The following is a 17,551-nucleotide window of genomic DNA, read 5'->3' as shown; positions in this document are numbered from 1 at the left end:
CACGGAGTAAGAGGCTCTCGTAATGTCCGCTCCTGATGGCTTTTCAATGTCATTGTAGGTGGCCGTAAAGCAAGTTAATCTCCAGCAGCAGGGCTGCGAGGATGTGTTGAAGGAAATCCTGGTCATGAAGGAATATAAGAACCCCAATATTGTCACCTACCTAGAAAGGTAAATATTCTGGCAGAAAATGGATCTTTCAATTAACATCAATCTAGTCCTGCACAAGGCATGGGAGGAGATTGCATTTTGTCCCCATGAATGCTTCCTGGCAGAAATAGCTTGGAGATCGATCTCAGAAACCTGGCTCTCTTACTAAGCCAGCAGCATGTTTCCCAGGCTCTTGCCTGATTAGAAAACCTTTCTCTTTCTCTCTGACTGAGCTGAGAATACCCACAGCCTCCTTTTCCACTGATGTGCCTTCCTCATTCAGATGGCACAGATGGCAAGCAGTGGATAGCCTGGGTGGAGTGTGTCTTCATTTGATTCTGTCTTCATTTACCAGTGACCTGGAAACAAAACTCAGCTGCAGTCTTTCCTTCATCCGGCAATTCAGCTGTGCACATTCAGCTCAATTCTGTTGCGTTCATCTTGCAGCTACCTTGTCAGTGAGGATGTCCTGGTGGTGTTGGAGTATATGGATGGAGGCTCCTTAGCTGATGTGGTCAGCATGAAAAGGATGGCTGTAGGACACATAGCAACAGTGTGTCGGGAGGTAAGGGGCCCTGCTTGTGCTTGGGATGGCTTGGACAGGCTCGTCCCTCAAAAGCGCTGCAAAGCGAGTGATTCCATGTTCAGAGCTTTCTTTCTGTGTTGCTCTTATGCTTTGGAGAAGAAAGAGCATTGGGAGTGAACTGCCTGCCAGTGTCCCTGCCCTTACTATAGTCTGTTCTTTACTCTTCTAGACCATTGTTGAACTCCCTGTCTCGATTTCATTTGTATTTTCTGTTCTGCACTTTGCCTCTCCAAGCCTTTGCCCAAACCCTTTCTGCATTGCCTTCTTTGCCTGTAAGTGCAAAGGTGCTGGTGTCCAAGTTTTAAACCAGCAGCAAAGCCAAAGAGAGACTCATCTGTCACATTCCCAACTTCAAAGGATGGCACGGCACCCACCATGCTGCTTGCTGCTGAAAACTGACAAATGAGCTCCTTCCAAGTCTGCTGTCAAGGAGGCCCTATAACCCTTGTCCTCCAGCCTCCCACTCGACAGTGATCCCCTTGGTACCCAAGGCAGGAACTTTTTCTCTTTTGGCAAATCATTGCTTGTCCTCCAGACAGGGAGAGTGCATCCAGTGCAGCAGGGATCATTCTGACTGGCTTTGCAGGGGACAGTCTTGAGCAAGGACTGATGTTTCCCTCTCAAGCGCTAATATGCCTTGCCTTGGAAAGATCCTGCTCTCCTCCTCGTGTTGCAGCAGCAAGCACTTCCTCTTGCCAGCGCTCACTGCTCCTTTGAGATCTGTGAATCTTCAGGAGCAGTGTCCTTTTGGATGTGATGAAATCAGATCAGGCTAACTTTTGGCCTCCTGTTTCTTTTTTCTCTCCCAGTGCCTGCAAGGCCTGGCTTTCCTTCATGCCAACCAGGTGATCCACAGAGACATCAAAAGTGACAACATCCTTCTGGGCCGGGATGGCTCCGTCAAGCTGGGTGGGTGTTCTGGGTCAGGCGCAGCGCTCCGGGGAGGCGGTGTGGGGATGCTTTTGAGCGGCTGCCGGGTGCCCAGCAGTGGTGCTGGTGAGAGGGCAGGGAGCACTCTGGGAGCCCAGGGCGCAGCTGTAAGGGGCTGAGTGGTCTAGAGAGCAAGAAGGTAGCAAGAGTAACTTTGGTTTGTGTGTGTGTTCCTTCCAAAGGGAGAGAGTTACAGTGTAAACGTTCCGGTGCCTGAGGAAAAGCCAGGGTGGGAATCCTGGGGGGGGGTTGCTAAGTGGACAATTGCCCATGTCCTTGGCTGCAGCCCTGAGGAATGAGAGCCCAGCTGCTTTTCCAGCTCGATTCAGCACTGCATTCTGAGACGTAGAGTGAGGAAGCCTTTTCCTTGGTTCCCTACTTGAAGCAGTGTTTGTTTTTCTCCTCAGCCGATTTTGGCCTCTGTGCTCCGCTCAGCCCTGAGCAGAGTAAACGGAGGTCGATGGTCGGGACCACTTGCTGGATGGCACCCGAGGTGGTGAGAAGACAGCCATACGGCCCCAAAGTGGACATCTGGTCCCTTGGCATTGTGGGAATAGAAATGGCCAAAGGAGAGGCTCCTTATATTCGGGAAACCCGTGAGAGGGTAAGGTGCAAATACGCTCAGAGAGCGGTGTCCTTCTCCTGTGTGTCCATTAGACAAAATCCCATGCCCACAGCTTAAAGTGCTTCCACCAAGGCCCACTTCTGAAAACGTCCTTGGGGCTGGCATCAGCTGTCAAGGCAAGACCTGTTGCAGCTTGGAAGAGCTGGGGCTGCACTGGAGCCTTTTTTCCTTTGGGAGGGAAGGCTCATCTCTAAGCATCTGCTAGGCAAGAAATTGCCACTGCAGCCTGGAGCTTAAAAGATGGGGTCTAGGTGAGCACTGAAGGATATGGAAGAATCACGTAGAGTCTCATGTTTCCTTTGGCTTCAGGCTAAGTACCTGATAGGCAAGCAAGGCGTACCAGACCTGCACAAGCTCAGGCTGCCCTCTGGCTTGTGTGAATTTCTGGGCTGCTGCCTGCAGATGGATGTGGACAGGCGAGGCTCTGCCAAGGAACTTCTGCAGGTACAAGGCAAAGCGGCTGCAGCCCAAAGAGCTGTTCCCTGTCAGGGTTTGTTCCTCGGCCAAACTCCAGGGCTTCCGATGGGCCCCCCCACATAGTAATATCCACTCTGGGTGCTTTTCCAATGAAAACCAAGCAGGATCCAAGCCTGGTTGAGATTAGAAGGGACCAGTGAAGGTCATCTAGTCCAAAACCCCAGTCACTGGCAAAGACATCTTCAAGTGGATCAGGTTGCTCAGGGTCCCATCCAAGCTGACCTTGAATGTTGCCAGGCTTGGGGCTCCTCCCAGCTCTCTGGGCAGCCTGTGCCAGTGTTTCAGCACTCTCCTCGTAAACACTTTCTTCCTTAGAGCCAATCGAGTGTCTTGTAGCTTAAAACCATTTACACTTGTCCTCTTACAATTGGCCCTACGAAAAGATTTGTCCCCATTCTTCTTAGAAGGCCCTACAAATATTGAAAGGTCTCCTTGGGGCTTGCTCTTCTCCAGGCTAAACAAGCACAACTCTCCCAGCCGTTCCTCAGAGGAGAGCTCCCAGCTTCTGGTCATTTCTGTGACCCTCTTTTGTTCTCAGGTGGTGTATTCATGTTTACCTGGTAGCAAAGGAACTGAAGTATTGCAATGCCAGGGACGGGGGCTTGAAGAGCACAACAAAAGCAGTCTAGAACCAAGCGGTTCTAGATTGGTCCGTGGGAAGGCAGGGGCTGTGAGGGAGCTCACTGTGAGCATCCGAGGGCACTCAGCTTGTCCCTCCTGCCCCAGCCTTAGAGGTTTCTGCCAGCCAGACGGGGACAGCTGAGCAGGAGTTGTGCCAGCCCCATGTGCTGCCTGGCCCGCTCAAGTAGATGAGGATTGCTGCGGCTTTGCTGCCAGGTTTTGTGGCAGACAAGGAGCTGGTGACCAGGCCATTTCCTTGGCTGTTCCTGCTGAGAAGGAAGATGGCAGCCAGCACAGGAGCGGGGGGCATGCCAAGGCAGACACTGCTCTTCCTGCAAGCCAGAGCTCAGCCCATCTGTGCCCTGCTGCTTGTGTCCTTGCTCCTGGCTTGCTGCTGAAAACCTGCGTGTCCAGCGCTCCTGAGAACAACACGTGCGGTCAATAATTTCAGAGCCCTTGGGAGTCTCTTGAGGACTGCCCAATGCCCCACATCTCTTTTGGACACTCAAATAGCCCATGTCTGTAGAAAAGAGGAGCTGGAATAAGTGTGTTGAGTTCTTGAAAGGAACAAAACCTTTGGACAGCAAGCAGCAATCCCACAGTGCTGTCAGGACAAAAATGCCAGCAAGTGATGACACCTTGAGGAACGGACTAGTGCAGTTCTGGGCCATGTTTGCCTGTGCTAGCAGCATCCTGGACATGAAGGCTCATGTGCTGATGGTGACCTCAGGCCACCTATGTTTGTGTATTTCTGGGGGCTAGAGGAATCCAGCTTGACCCTGTTAGGAAGTCAGTTTGGAAAAGAATGGTTCCTTTTTCCTTTCTCTCTTTTAATTTGGTTTGTTCCTTTTCCCCTTTGGGCAGCATCCATTTCTCCAGTCAGCAGAGCCTCTCTTAAGCCTCTTCTGACAGCCTGATCGCTGTCATCCCTGCAGCCAAGTCATGCAGGAAGCAAAGGAGATGACAAGGACCACTTCAGCACTTGGAGAACTGAACCTGTGAGAACAGGTAGAAATCCTGAGGGGAGAGGGGCCAGGAAACAGGCAGCCATCAGAGCAGGAAAGGAAGGTGGCATCTCCTTTTCCTCGTACCTGCTGATCCTGCTTTTGAATTTCTGCTTGGGACAGCATTGCTGGAGGGCACAAAGTCACTACTGACGTGCACTTTTCAGGTGGGGGGTGGTGTGAGGCATGAAGCTTCCACTGGTTATTTGGGGAGCTTGGCTGGCACTTCATGTGGAAGTGTCTTCCTCCCCTCACCAGGAGTCGGAAGGGCAGCGTCTGGAGGCACAGCAGCTGCTGGCACAAGGGGAAAATTTCCTGGCAGAGGTACAGAAGGAGCAAGAGAAAAGGCTGCTTGAGATGAAGCAGTAAATTGCCATCATGCAGCCTGGGCGAGAAAAGATAAGAACCAGAGAGAGTCAAGAGGCACAGAGTGTGAAAAGAGAGTTTGTGTGTTGTTTTGGACTCCTCTGGGCTCCTTCTGGGCACTGTTTCTCTGGACACTGTCTGTCTGGGTGGCATTGTCTCTTAGCTGGCCCTTGGCAAACAGTGCTGGAGAGATTTTTGTGTCTGCAGGGAGCGGTCTGGTGAGAGGCTACCAGAGCGCAGGTTTGAGGAAGGCAGGAATGGTGCTGCAGGCCCAAAGAGAAAGGGAAGCCCAGAACTTCCCCTCAGAAGGAGGGAGGTGCCACGGGAAGCCCCTGCAGAGCCAGGCTGGAGCTGTGGGAGAGGGCTGGCTGTCAGGCTGCTGAGGAGGTGCCTGAAGCTGCTGAGTACGTCCTGTGCATTCCTTGTCCAGTCGAGTAGTGTATTATAGTGTGTGTGCCTCAGCATGGGCTGTAACACACGTTCCTCCTCCTTTGGTGTTGGGAGAGACATTTTGGACTCCCTACAGAAGCCACTGTGGCGCTTGGATGCAGGCAGGGAGCACTTGGGGCATTCCTTTTGCCTTTGAGGGCAGCTGGCAGTGGGTGGGCTTTGCCTGAGCTTCCCTCTACAGTAAAGACAAAAGCAGGGATTGTTTTGGGAGCAGCAGATGGCTGTGACCTAGCCAATGACTCAGAGAAGGTGTGTGTGCTAGTCTGGCCACACTGATCAGAACACTTGGCTTCCTGGATTCCCTTTAGACTCCAGACTTGTCACCAGTCTTTGGAGACAAAATACTTCAGAGAAATTGATTGGCTGTAGGGCTGGTTTCATACTGCTGTTGTTTCTATGACTGTTTGTACTTCTATTATTCCTTCTCCAGATCACATGGGCCCCTGCCATCTAAATCCCAACTCTAAGGGCTTTTCAAATGAAAAGGAAGGAAACTTGCAGCGAAGCAATCGAGGAAGCAGAAGAGATGACCAGGACCACTTCAGGATTACTTCCTCCAAAGGCAGCTTGGAGCTGGACTCACAATAAAAGTCCTATACACCCCCAAGCCTGCTGGACGATTGCCTTCCTTGTCAGCCATGGAATAAGGCTCTACGTTCCCTTCTGAATTGGCCATTCTTTCTTAAAAATGGAAAGTCCCTCTAAAGGGCATCCTGGTGTGGTTTGGATTTGGCAACAATCTCCTCCATTTATCAGCTCCAACCCACACTGCCTTTGGAATGCTGTCCATTGGCTAGCTTTTTCCCCAACCATGGATTTCTGGATGAGGAAGAAAGGGCAATTGCATTTCCAGCCAAAACCCAGTGAAGAGCAGGGCAGCCAAAACATCCTGTGGAGATACAGGCTTTCAGCCGGGCACACAGAGGCTTTTGGTTCCTGCTCGGTGTAGCCGGCACGTCTCCTCTGTGGACTGCTCCTGCCTCCCACGTGGCCATGGCTAATAGGTACAAGGCTCTGCAAGTGGATCGAAGAAGGTGGGCACATCTGCTGGCAGTACAGGAGAGCAGAGAGGAAACAGCCTGGCAGGACCCTGGCCAGCAAGGCAAGGCACCCGCTGGACCTGCTCTTTGTCAACAGAAAAGGACTGGTGGGTGATGGCACGCTTGGGGTTGTCTGGGGTTCAGCAATCATGACAAGTCTCTGTGCTTGGCTGGGTTTGTTCCTCTTTCTGTGCTTTCTGTTGTCCCTGTGCTCTGCGGTGTCTACCCAGGGCTGTGTAGCTGCACGGCACAGCTAAAGAGCAGGAGGGCCTCATTTGTCTGCCCTTTGATATGGCTGCTCACGGCAGCCTTTTCAATCTGCAAGCTCCATCTGGAGAGTGACTTTCCCCCTGTGTTTGGTCTCAGAGGCCAGGGCCTGTCATCTGTAGTCTCAGGTGGCATTGAGGGCTGCCCAGTGCCTCAGGCTGCTGTGACCCTGCCGCAGAACAACAGGAGACAGTGGCAGGTGGTTGTTTCCAAAGTCACATCCTTCAGGGGTGGTGTGCCATGTGTGTCCTTTGTCCAGCCCAGCCCCAGACCTAGGGATCAGACGCAGGCGCTGCTGCTGCTGCCACTGAAGTCAGTGAGGATTTGGTGGTTGGTTTCCATCCCAGCAGAACTGGTCACTTATGAAGCCAGCTGCTGATGGCGCCCTGCAGATCTCTGGGCTGCACGGCTGTGAGGGAGCTGTTCCTTGTTGTTTTTCTCCATCAGGGAAAGCTGTGTCGGCCAGGTGTGCGTCTACAGGGCAAACAGGGAGTGCGCAAGTCTCTTCCATCTGTGTCTGCTGAGAGTGGTGATCTTTGAGATCAAGTGGCACAAAGTCAATTGCTTGTGGTCCCTCTGTGGGTATCCATGTTAGGTAATGCTGCTAAATCTGCCTGTAGCACAGCAGCAGGGGGAAAAGCCTCTCAGCTCTGCAGGTGCGGTAAGCTGCCATTGGTGCGCAGAAAAACTGCATTTTGTCTTTATGAGGAAGAGAACTGGCTTAGCAGCGAGAGAAGGTGGAATGGTTCTTCTGATCTTTCCTTCTGCCTCGTACAGGCAGATCTCTGTGGCTCATAGGTGTGCCCCTGACTGGCAGTAAACGGGGGAATCCCTGGAGCCATAGCCAGGTTGGGCCATGAGATGCCGGCTCCAACTGGGAGCACAGCCCTGGGTGGGCTCACCTGCAAAGTGTGGGCAGACTGTGTCTTGGAGGTCGGTGCCACAGGCAAAGTCCATCAGTTTTGCCTGTCCGGTGGCCAGGTCGAGGAGGATGTTCTCTGGTTTGATGTCCCGGTGCAGGACCCCACAGCTGCTGCAGTATTGCATGGCCTCCAGCACCTGGAGGAACAGCCCCTGCACCACCTCCTCCGACATGGAGCCCCCATGGCAGAAGGAAATCAAAGAGGTTCTAAGACTGCTCAGGGCGCTCCATCACCAACACGAAGTTGTTAGGGAGCTGACACCAATCCAAGAGCTGAACAACACCATGGAACCCAGTGGACACCTTGTCCAGCAGCTCGATCTCCACGGGCACGTGGATTCCATTGGGCTGCAAGAAGACCACAATGCCGTCAGTGGGGCTGATGCCGTGCCAGGGGTCTAGAAGCCCTCACCCAGCCCAGGATGCTCTGAGCCCTCCACTGAGCTCACGCCAGCTCTCTTCTGAGGCGTCCTGGCAGCTTCCACTCTCCGGGGCCTCAGCTTACCCCGCCCGTCATGTGCTGTTTTCTGCTGCTGGCCCAAGTCATTCACCAGCTCGCCCTAATGACGGATGCAATCCCGCGACACACATTTGATGGCCACCTGCGAGCCAATGGGAGCAGCGGGCTGAGCTCAGATCCCACCCTGCCCAGCCCCGCCTTCCCTCTCCTCTGCCCTCCCCCTACTCCGCCCCTTGCCAGCCCCACCACCCACCGGGGCGTTGTCCGCCAGGCACGTCCCCAAGCAGACGGTGCCCAAGGCGCCGCGGCCCTGCAGGTAACCCAGCGGAATCGCTCCTGCAGGGCCTTCCCTGCAGGCGAGGTGTGGCTGTTGGCGTTCAGGCCGGGGCTGGGAACGGTTCCCGACCTCCCCGCTACGGCCCCCCAGGCACCTCGGGCTGGGCATCCCCATCTGAACAGGGCACTGGCATCGGGCTGGGCGGCCACGCTGCCGAGTGGCAGAGCTCAGTCCGGGGAACCTGCAGCGGAGGCGGGAGTGAGGCCCTGCCGCGCGTGTCCTCCGCGGGCCCGAGAGGAGCCACAAGCGGAGTCGGGGCCGGAGTCGTGACAGACGGAGCTGAGGGGTGGCGATGCTGCCCAAGACGCAGCTACTGAGGCCTGCCCGGCAGCACCACGGGCAGTACGGCGAGGGCCACCAAGGAGAAAGCGCTGCCGACTGCTCTATGGACTCGCTCCATCATTTGAGCAATGCTGCTCCAGTCCACAGACCATGAAACAGAAAGGGAAAAATCACCCACTTGCAAGAATGCCCAGAGCGTGCCGTGAAAAGACTAAAAAAAAGAACTCTTGCAAAAGTCCCCAGATCATGCAACTAAATTGGTAAAATAAGGACACTTACATGAGTTTGCAGACTGTGCCAAAAAAGGAGGATAAAAGGACACTTGCATGAATTCTTGGACTGCACAGCAAAACAGGGGAAAAAAAGAAAAGGACACTTGCACAAATCCACAGAGTGTAGAAGAAAAAGGAAGAAAAAAGGATACCTGCACATGTCTGCAGACCCTAGAATTGCAGCTGAAAATAAAAGGATGCCTGCATTTGTCCACAGACTTTACGGCATCAGGCGACAAAAAGGACTCCTTTGACAAGGCACACACTGTCCCAAAGCAGCACAAAACCCGCTTGAAGTGCATAACCCATAGCTCAAAGGATCCAAGAGGAACGCAGAACAGGCACCAAGCCCACACACCCTGTCCTTTGGCCACCAATGCTTCTGACTAAAACCAGTTCCCTAAATTGGAATGCCTGTCATTCCTGCCCGTTCACTGCGTGGCTAACATCAACCAGCAAATTGTAGGGCTCACTGAAGGAAGAATGATTTTTTAGCGGGGAAAAGATGCCGACTAACAAATCACCCATATGTGTTTGCATGACACAGGAGCAGCGTTTATGTTGGCAATATGGCAGGGACACGTCCTCTGCACGGGGCAGTGCCCACGTCCTGTGCATGGCAGGGGGTGCCCTTGGAGCAACCCTCACACAGTGAGGGTGCACCCATGGCGGCATTTGCCCATTCTCTCCACTTCCACCAGCTCCCAAGTCAGCCCTTCTCTTGACAAACTTCTCCGTCCAACACTGAGCTCCTTGTGCCTTTGCCAAAACCCACTCCCGTTGGCTTGTGGGAAACCTGCAAGGCCAGATTCTCCATGGATGTGGGTTTGAAATCTCTGTCATGCCCACGATGGGTACGTGCTGCATAGTACTGCATTTTTCAGTCATCTGCTGCTCTCTCATTTCCGGCCTGCAGGAGCTGAGTAAATTGATCCTGGTTTTCCTGAGCTAACTTAGTCTTTTCTTTTCGGGGCCATATAGCTCACTGAACCACAAACTTCACATCTACTGCGGACAGTTGCAAGCACCAAGCAGGGCAAACGATCCAAAGTGCAGCTTCTGAAGAATTCTCCTCCGTCATTTCATTCTAGACTTCCTCATAACGTGCCTCAGTACCTCAGGTTTCCAGTCTCACAGGTAACAGGAGAAGGCCGCAGGTCAAGAACAGGAGTTCAGCCAATGGCTACAGGAAGCAGAGGAATTTGCAAGGCAGGTGAGTGCTGGAGCTGATGGAGGCCTGCCAAGCTGCCTGCTCTTGTCTTGCTGCTGAAACCCTGAACTTCAGTGCTCCTGAGAACAGCACTTGGGCCTAAATCCCACTGGAATCAGCATTTCTTAGAGGGATTGGCATTTGCTGAGGAACGGCGTACACTGCTCATCCTCTTGGCAGTTAACCCAGGCCATGTGTTAGAAAGGATGAAGCTAAGTGAGTCTGTGGAGTTTCCTGGGAGGAACAAAGCCCTGTGACAGCAAGCAGCATTCCCAGGCTGCTCTCAGGAGGAAAATCCCAGCAAGCTGATGACACCTGGATAAAGGGGTGAATACAAATGTGAGCTACGTTGGCATACAATAGCAAGGTCTGGGACATGAAGGTAAGGGGCAAATAGTGTCATTGATGCCTTTGCTCAGGTGTTCCATATCAATTTAGCTGAAAATGTCAGTGGTAAGTCTATCATCTTATTACATTAGAAAAAAAAACAATAACAAAATGACTTTAACTTCTGTGGCTGCTTTGTCTCCAGGTTCAAACGTTGTTAGGTTTGAATTCTGATGCCTATTGGAAAAGTGAATGGAATTAGCAGAATTAATGCATTGTTTAGTTATTTTTTGTTTGTGCTTGTTTTGAAGTATTAGCAGATGCTGCGGTGTGTCTAAAGTAGTGTTAAATTCATATGAACTGAGTGGTGGGATGAAGTCAGAAACAAATTCTGTCTGGCCTGGATTTTAAAAATCATGTAAGCCACATTCACAGCGCCTTTAGGTGAAAAAGAAAGAATGTTTTTCTTTGGTTTGCTGGTTTATTTGTTCATTTATTTATTCATTTGTAATTCTCAGCTGATAATAGGCACAATGAAACCAGTGCAACTGCACTAATGATAGCTTCAGGGAGAGGCTTTTTGAGTCAAGTAGAGCAGCTGATCAGTATGGGAGCAAGTATCCACTGCAAATCCTCTAATGGCTGGTAAAAAACAAACAGGCAAACCAAAGCATAGATTTGTCAGTATACAAATGAGAAAGTTTAAATGTTAAAGAAAATTCTAATTGCTAACTTAACAGGCTACTGTAAGCAATAGTAAATTTTGACATTCGAAACATATTTGAACTTCTGTTTATCACATTGTATTCCGGAAATTATAAATTGAATTCAGAGTCTTAGGCTGTGTGTCTTTTGAAGCGAGAAGTTCAAAAAGGATTTCTGTGTATTCTTTCAGGATGGCTGTGGACTGGGCTAAGCACTTGGGAGAGACAGAGGTGGTTGACTCGATGGAATCCTACAGGTAAGCTACAACGACTTTGTAGAAACAGCTGAAGGGAAATGTTGAAGGGAAATTTGCATTTTGGCTTCTAATCAGAACAATTTTTAGCTTTTTGTGCCTTTAAATCTGACCTAAATAGCAGGATTTATTTGAGACCAGGAATGTTTCAAAACCATGCTTTTTAAAAAATGGTGTTTGTAGTCAGTGTATTTCTTTGATTATGTTTGATTATTGATTTGCACTTGATTATATGCAAATCCTAGGATAAGTATAGTTACAGTGGTATAGACTTCTTTCATATTTTTTTTTTATCATTTTGATGTGGGCATTGCTATCATGATTATATGTCTAGGCAGGAAATGAGTATAGTGACTTAGATAAATAGAGATAATGATTCTACTATGTACCATTTTAATTTCAGATGCTTATTTAGGAAACAAACCCGTTGTGTTTTTGTCTATACATTGTTGTCTATACATAGTAGCCATATGAAAGAAATTCAGTAGAAGTGACATTTATACTAGGTCATTCAAGAATTGGTTTCTGATTAACGTACAGTTACAGTTCAGTTGTCGTTTTGCAGAGACTAGTATTTTTAGAACACTTTTTAGTGTAGTTTCCACTTGCACAGTACCTACTTATGGGAGGAAAACATTTGGGAAAACATTGCTTTGAAATACTTTTTATTTAACAGGTAAACAAGTAGTGTCTTTATACTTTGAGTTCTGACACTTTGCTTATGGCTGTGTTTCAACAAAGACTAAGAACTGAAAGTTATGCTAAAAATTGAAGTTTCATGCTTTGTTGGATTGCACTTAAACCAGTGAACAGTAAGAGTATTTTGGAGGTGCTGTTCTGCTACACTTGAAAATTAAAATTGGAAAGGAGTAGTCTTGTTGGTGTTGATCTAAGTTTAGTTGGTGGCTGAATGCAAACCTGAAACAAACAGCCTTGATTCTGGTCTGGTCTGTGCATTTTTCTATTTGCTTCAGCAGGTTTTGGACATCTGGATGAAAGCTCCCTGGTCTGAGCAAGTGCTAGTGAGCTTAGCGCAGAGGACAGAGAACTACTGACAGCTTATCATCACAGTTTTGATGAAAAGGTGGATCTGGACCTCATTATGCACTCACTTCATAACATCTGTCATAGTTGTGAGACCGGTAAGTATAAACACACACTCCCAGCCAATGATTGTACTTTGAGCCTTTGATGAATCCTGCCCTTCTTTTGGAAACACTACATAGGTAAAACCTTCCAAATGCTACTCTGCACAGTACTGATGGATATTTTAAGCGAATTTGCTGCTTAACTCTGCAAACCTGCTTCTCTTTCAGGAGCAATTTTAATATTTCTTCCTGGATATGATGAGATAGCTTGAGGGACCACATTCTTTTTGATGACAGGAGATTTGCTGACCATGCGCACAGGTAAAGCCTCTATGGTTGAGGTTTTCACTGTGTCTTCCAAAAACACTTAAATGTGCATTAGATATCAGGTTTTCATGCTTCATTCAAATACTCCGACTTTGGATCAGAAGAAAGTCACCTCCTGCTGTGTGCAAGATAGTACGTTTTAGAGGACTTTGTCAGATATTGTATTAATCTCTTTTGTCTTTGCTTTTAACTATAGTTCTGGTTGTTTTAATTGCAGATTCTTTCTACAAATACAGCAGAAACCAGCATAACAGTCAATGATGTGGTATTTGTTATTGGCTCAGGCAAGGTGAAAGAGGTATGAGTGGTTAAAAGCTTCTGTGACAAGTAAACTTCCTAGTGTTATTCTAACATATGTAATAGGTAAATTTTAGAGTACTATTTTCTTATAGTAGGCTGACAGCTAGTGCATGTCAAGTAACAAAGATCACAGAAGTTTTGACATTCTTTTTATGACAAATACTGTAAAAAATTAGCTGTTAATAAACCTTGTAAAAGCTATTGTAGATTGAAATGTTGATGCATTTTACAGTTTCTGTTAGGTGTTTTAAAATGAGTCCATCTGTTTAGACTGCCATATTCCTGAGACTTAAGAGAGCACTGGGAATTCCCTTTGTCCTACTGTTGTGTCAAGTCAAAATCCAATCCATTAAGTTTTTAAGTATTGCTTATGTTGTGTTGAATGCCCATTCCCAAATGACATGTGAAGGAAAGGAGAGATAGTATGATGAGGCAGTTTTAGACCTATGTCTTTGAAAATGAAGTTGGATTTCATAGGGCAGATACATGCCAAATTTCTAAAGTTCCTGTCTTTTTCTGTGACTTTGCATCAAATGTAAGAAAATAAGGATGTGTTTTCTAAGTGAGACAAAGAAAGAAGACCTTAATCAACACAAGAACATGTTTTTTCCTGGTTTGTGATAATTCAAAATACAGTCCATCTATTTTATTGACTCAAAATTACCTACTGAGACTACAAAGAAAACTTCAAGTTAGGAAACCGTAGCACAAAGATAATGCAAAACGTGTATTATAAATTCAATTGAAAGGAGGTACTTCAGGGCATACCTCTGTGCCAGAAGCTGCTGGTGTTTGTTAAAATTATTTTTTCTATTTTTTAAAGAATTTCTGTTAAAAGCTTATTAATAACTTCTTTATTTCATGTATCATGGTTAATCATGGTTTTATGTTCCTTGCTCTGCTTTTATAGAAGTCTTTTGATGCACTGAGTTGTGTTACAATGCTGAAAATGGTGTGGATTTCAAAAGCCAGTGCTATCTAGAGAAAAGGCAGGTGATAAATGCTTGAGATTTGTTTTTATTTTGCAGATTTCAGCCGTCCTGTATGTTAAGAGTGAAGTGCAAACCTATAGCAGCCAACTATTCCCCAGCCAAAACAACTGGGTAATATTTCTAGGCTAGTCCAGTATTATCTTGAACAATGGCTAATACTTCTTCTCTGCAGTAAATAAAGAGTCAGCATGTATTTTCTTGGAGTAATTTCCCAAGATACAGAAAAGCGGCCCTCAAGAATGTCCCAGAACTTACATTAGGTCCAGGTTGTTGTTCCCCCATGAACTGAATTGCTCTTTCTGCCACGTAGCACCAGCATGCAAAGTTGTTTGTCCGTGGGTAAAGGACTGCCTGCTGCTAGTTTTTAATTGATACCCTGGCGTCCCTTCTTTAGAAGTGACACTGAGCAGTGATTCCTTATTGACCATCTCCAAAGTACTCATAGATATTCAGACTTTGCATATTCATCAGGATGCTCAGGATCATACTCCTGTCAGCGCTGTGAGGGCTGAGAAGTTACGTGTGTAGATAGCAACAACTGCCTGTAATGTTGTCATTATCCTCCAGGTTTCTGAGCATGAACTGTGAGCATTTGCTGTCTCTGTTCCTTCGTTCACACATGTTAGGGTCTTCATTCTACCATTTACATCTAGACTTCCATTTACCCTTTCCACTTTACCTGAGCTTTGTGGATGCCAGGGAGTATGATATTGCCGCTTTGTTCCTACTTCTTTAATTATTTTGGAGGCAAAGTGTGGGCCTCTGTCTGAGTCTATTACTTCTGCTAGTCCGTAGCGGGGGATTATCTCTTCTAATAGTATTTTTACTACTGTTTGTGTAGTTGGAGGTAGGGAATGCCTCTACAAAGTGAGTCAAGTGATCTATTATCACCAATAAGTGTTTATACCTTCCTACTTTAGGCAAATCAGTAAAATCAATTTGAATGTGGGAAAACGCTCTATGTGCCAATTCCCGTCCCCCCATTTCCCTTTATCTCCATTGCCTCTTGTTGGCCCGTTGACAGGTTAGACATTGTTGTGTTATTTGCTTAGCTAAGGTGTGCATCCCCATACAAGTGCATTTAATTGCAAATTGGTCTATTAATGCCTGGGTACCCCAATGTGTTTTTGTGTGAATTGCTTCCAGGATTTTTCAAGCCACTGACTTTGGGAGTACCTCACGGCCATCTGGTAATTCTTTTCTATTTCCCTTCTCTATGATCCCCATTTCTCTTAGTTTTTCCTGCTCCTTTTCGGTGAACACCAATATCTGGATTGGTCCGTGTAGTATACAATACTTCCTGTGGGGATTCTCGCAAGCACAATTTATTCCACACATCCCAAAATCTTTCCAACAGTTGTGACAACGTTTGCTCTCTAAATCAGCTGCACAATCGGGGCAGTCTTCCCTAACCCTTTTGGTAATTACAGTTTCTTTTAACGCTCTAAGAGCCGCATTTTTGGCCTCTTGATCAGCGACATTGTTTCCCCTTATTTGGTTACATATCCCCCTCGGGTGGCCTTTTACATGAACTACAGCGATTCCTTCAGGCAACCTTAAAGCTCTCAGTACTCTCCTAATTAAAGCCTCACGAATTAATCCCTTTCCCTATGAATTAATCAAGCCCCTTTCTTCCCATATCTTTCCAAATGTATGTATTACCCTTTCCAAATGTCTGTATTATAAGCATATTTTGAGTCTGTATAAATGGTTCCAACCTTTCCTTTTAACAGCTCTAAGGCCCGTAATACTGCATATAACTCACAAGCCTGTGCCGACCACCCTGAGCTTAATGGCCCTGATTCTATTACCTTCAAGGTTTTTCCATCAATTACAGCGTAACCTGATTTTCTTTTTCCATCTATTACTTGAGACGATCCATCCACAATTAATTTCTCGCAATTTTCTAGTTCTTCTTCCTCCAAATCAGGCCTTTTCTTTGTCTGTTCTTCAAGAACTTTTAGGCAATCGTGTGTCAAGTTTTTGCTAGGTTCTCCGTACAGAAATTGAGTAGGGTTTTGGAGGGAAGTGGTTTCTAAGCTTAATTTTGGTGAAGAAATCAGGATTCCCTCATATTTTAGGAGCCTAGCATCTGTGATCCATTTCTCTGCTTTTTGCTGTAACACTCCTCGAATGTTGTGGGGAGATAGTACATGTAATTCCCCTCCAAAGGTTATTTTTACTGTTTCCTCTACTAACAGTGCTGCTGCAGCTATTGTTTGTAAACAAGTGGGCCAACCCCTAGATACTGGGTCTAGCAGTGATAGACCATTTATTCTTTTGATAAAGAAGCCACTGGTTTTTTTCCTCCCTGCCCAATCTTGAGCTAATACTCCGTATGCTGTTCCATCCTCAATGTTTACAGAAAGATAAAAGGGCCTTTTTAAATCAGGAAGACTGAGAACCGGTGCATTTACTAATTCTGCCTTAAGGTCCTGTAGTTTTTCCTCATCTTCCTGAGTCCACCTAAGCAAGCCTTCTTTTGTTAGTTTCTCATATAGGAATTTTACTTTCCTGCTAAATCCCTCTATCCATTGTCTACAGTACCCAGATGATCCTAGCAGCTGTCTAACCTCCCGCTTCGTCCTTGGCCTTGGCATAGCCAAGATTCCCTTGACCCTTTCCGGGTCTAATTTCTTCATTCCTTGACTCAGTCTATGTCCGAGATACTTCACCTCTTTTTCCACAAATTGTAGTTTGGATTTTGACACTTTGAGTCCTTTCAGGCTTAGAAAATTGAGTAATCTCATACTCTCTTCCCTGGCAACTTCCTCTTCTTTTCCAGCTATTAACAAGTCATCTACATTCTGAATCAGGACAGCCCCTTCTCTCAATTGAAAACCTGTAAGTAACTGCTCCAGTGCCTGGCCAAATAAATTAGGGGACTCTGTAAACCTTTGTGGGAGTACCCTGTGGGTGTCTGGGTCTTCCCATTCAAAGGCAAAATAGTCCCTACAACTCTCTTTGAGGGGACATGCCCAGAATGCATCCTTTAAATCTATAACACTATACCACTGATATTCGGGGCCTAACTGACTTAATAAATTATAAGGGTTAGCTACTACCGGGAATCTTTCTACAGTCCTTTTGTTCATTTCTCCTAAATCATGTACCAAACGGTATTTCCCATTGGGTTTTTTAACAGGAAGGATAGGAGTATTAAAAGGGGACATGCAGGGTTCTAATAACCCTTGTGCTTTTAATCATTCGGTTTCAGGTTTGACCCCTTTCCTTCCTTCATTTGGAATTGGGTATTGCTTAACTCAAACTGGGACTTCAGGATTCCTTAACATTACTTCAAAGGGCTTTATGTCCAGTCGGCCTGCCGTTTCTGGGGTATACCATACTTCAGGGTTAATTTTCTGTTCGTCCTCTACCCAAAGAGAACATAATTTAATAGTAGCTTTTTGTCATTTATGTCGATTTCAATTCCTAATTCAATCATCAAATCTCGTCCCAGTAAGTTATAGTCAGCCTCTGGAACGAATAGCAGTGACCCTATACCTATTTTGGAGCTGGTTTCAAAAATCACGTCTTTAATTACAGGCACTTTAAAGGCTTCC

The 17,551-nt window shown here is 47.1% G+C and overlaps 1 protein-coding gene and 2 long non-coding RNA genes across 3 annotated transcripts in view; all 3 read left to right on the top strand.

Annotated features, from left to right (window-relative positions):
* LOC128822502 (serine/threonine-protein kinase PAK 3-like) overlaps nt 1-17,551 on the top strand; it is a 132,675-nt gene that overhangs the window by 75,968 nt on the left and 39,156 nt on the right. The window lies entirely within an intron of this gene.
* Nucleotides 4,256-5,813, top strand: LOC128822505 (uncharacterized). Its single transcript, XR_008441462.1, has 2 exons — nt 4,256-4,394; nt 5,637-5,813. It is a non-coding gene; the product is annotated as an uncharacterized LOC128822505 (long non-coding RNA).
* LOC128822506 (uncharacterized) lies at nt 12,893-16,865 on the top strand. The gene is made up of 3 exons (XR_008441463.1): nt 12,893-12,994; nt 13,907-13,989; nt 16,774-16,865. It is a non-coding gene; the product is annotated as an uncharacterized LOC128822506 (long non-coding RNA).

This window comes from Vidua macroura, chromosome Z (assembly GCF_024509145.1).
Source record: "Vidua macroura isolate BioBank_ID:100142 chromosome Z, ASM2450914v1, whole genome shotgun sequence".
NCBI lineage: Eukaryota > Metazoa > Chordata > Aves > Passeriformes > Viduidae > Vidua > Vidua macroura.
Note: the sequence above shows the minus strand (reverse complement) of the source record. Positions and strands in the feature narration are given on the sequence as shown.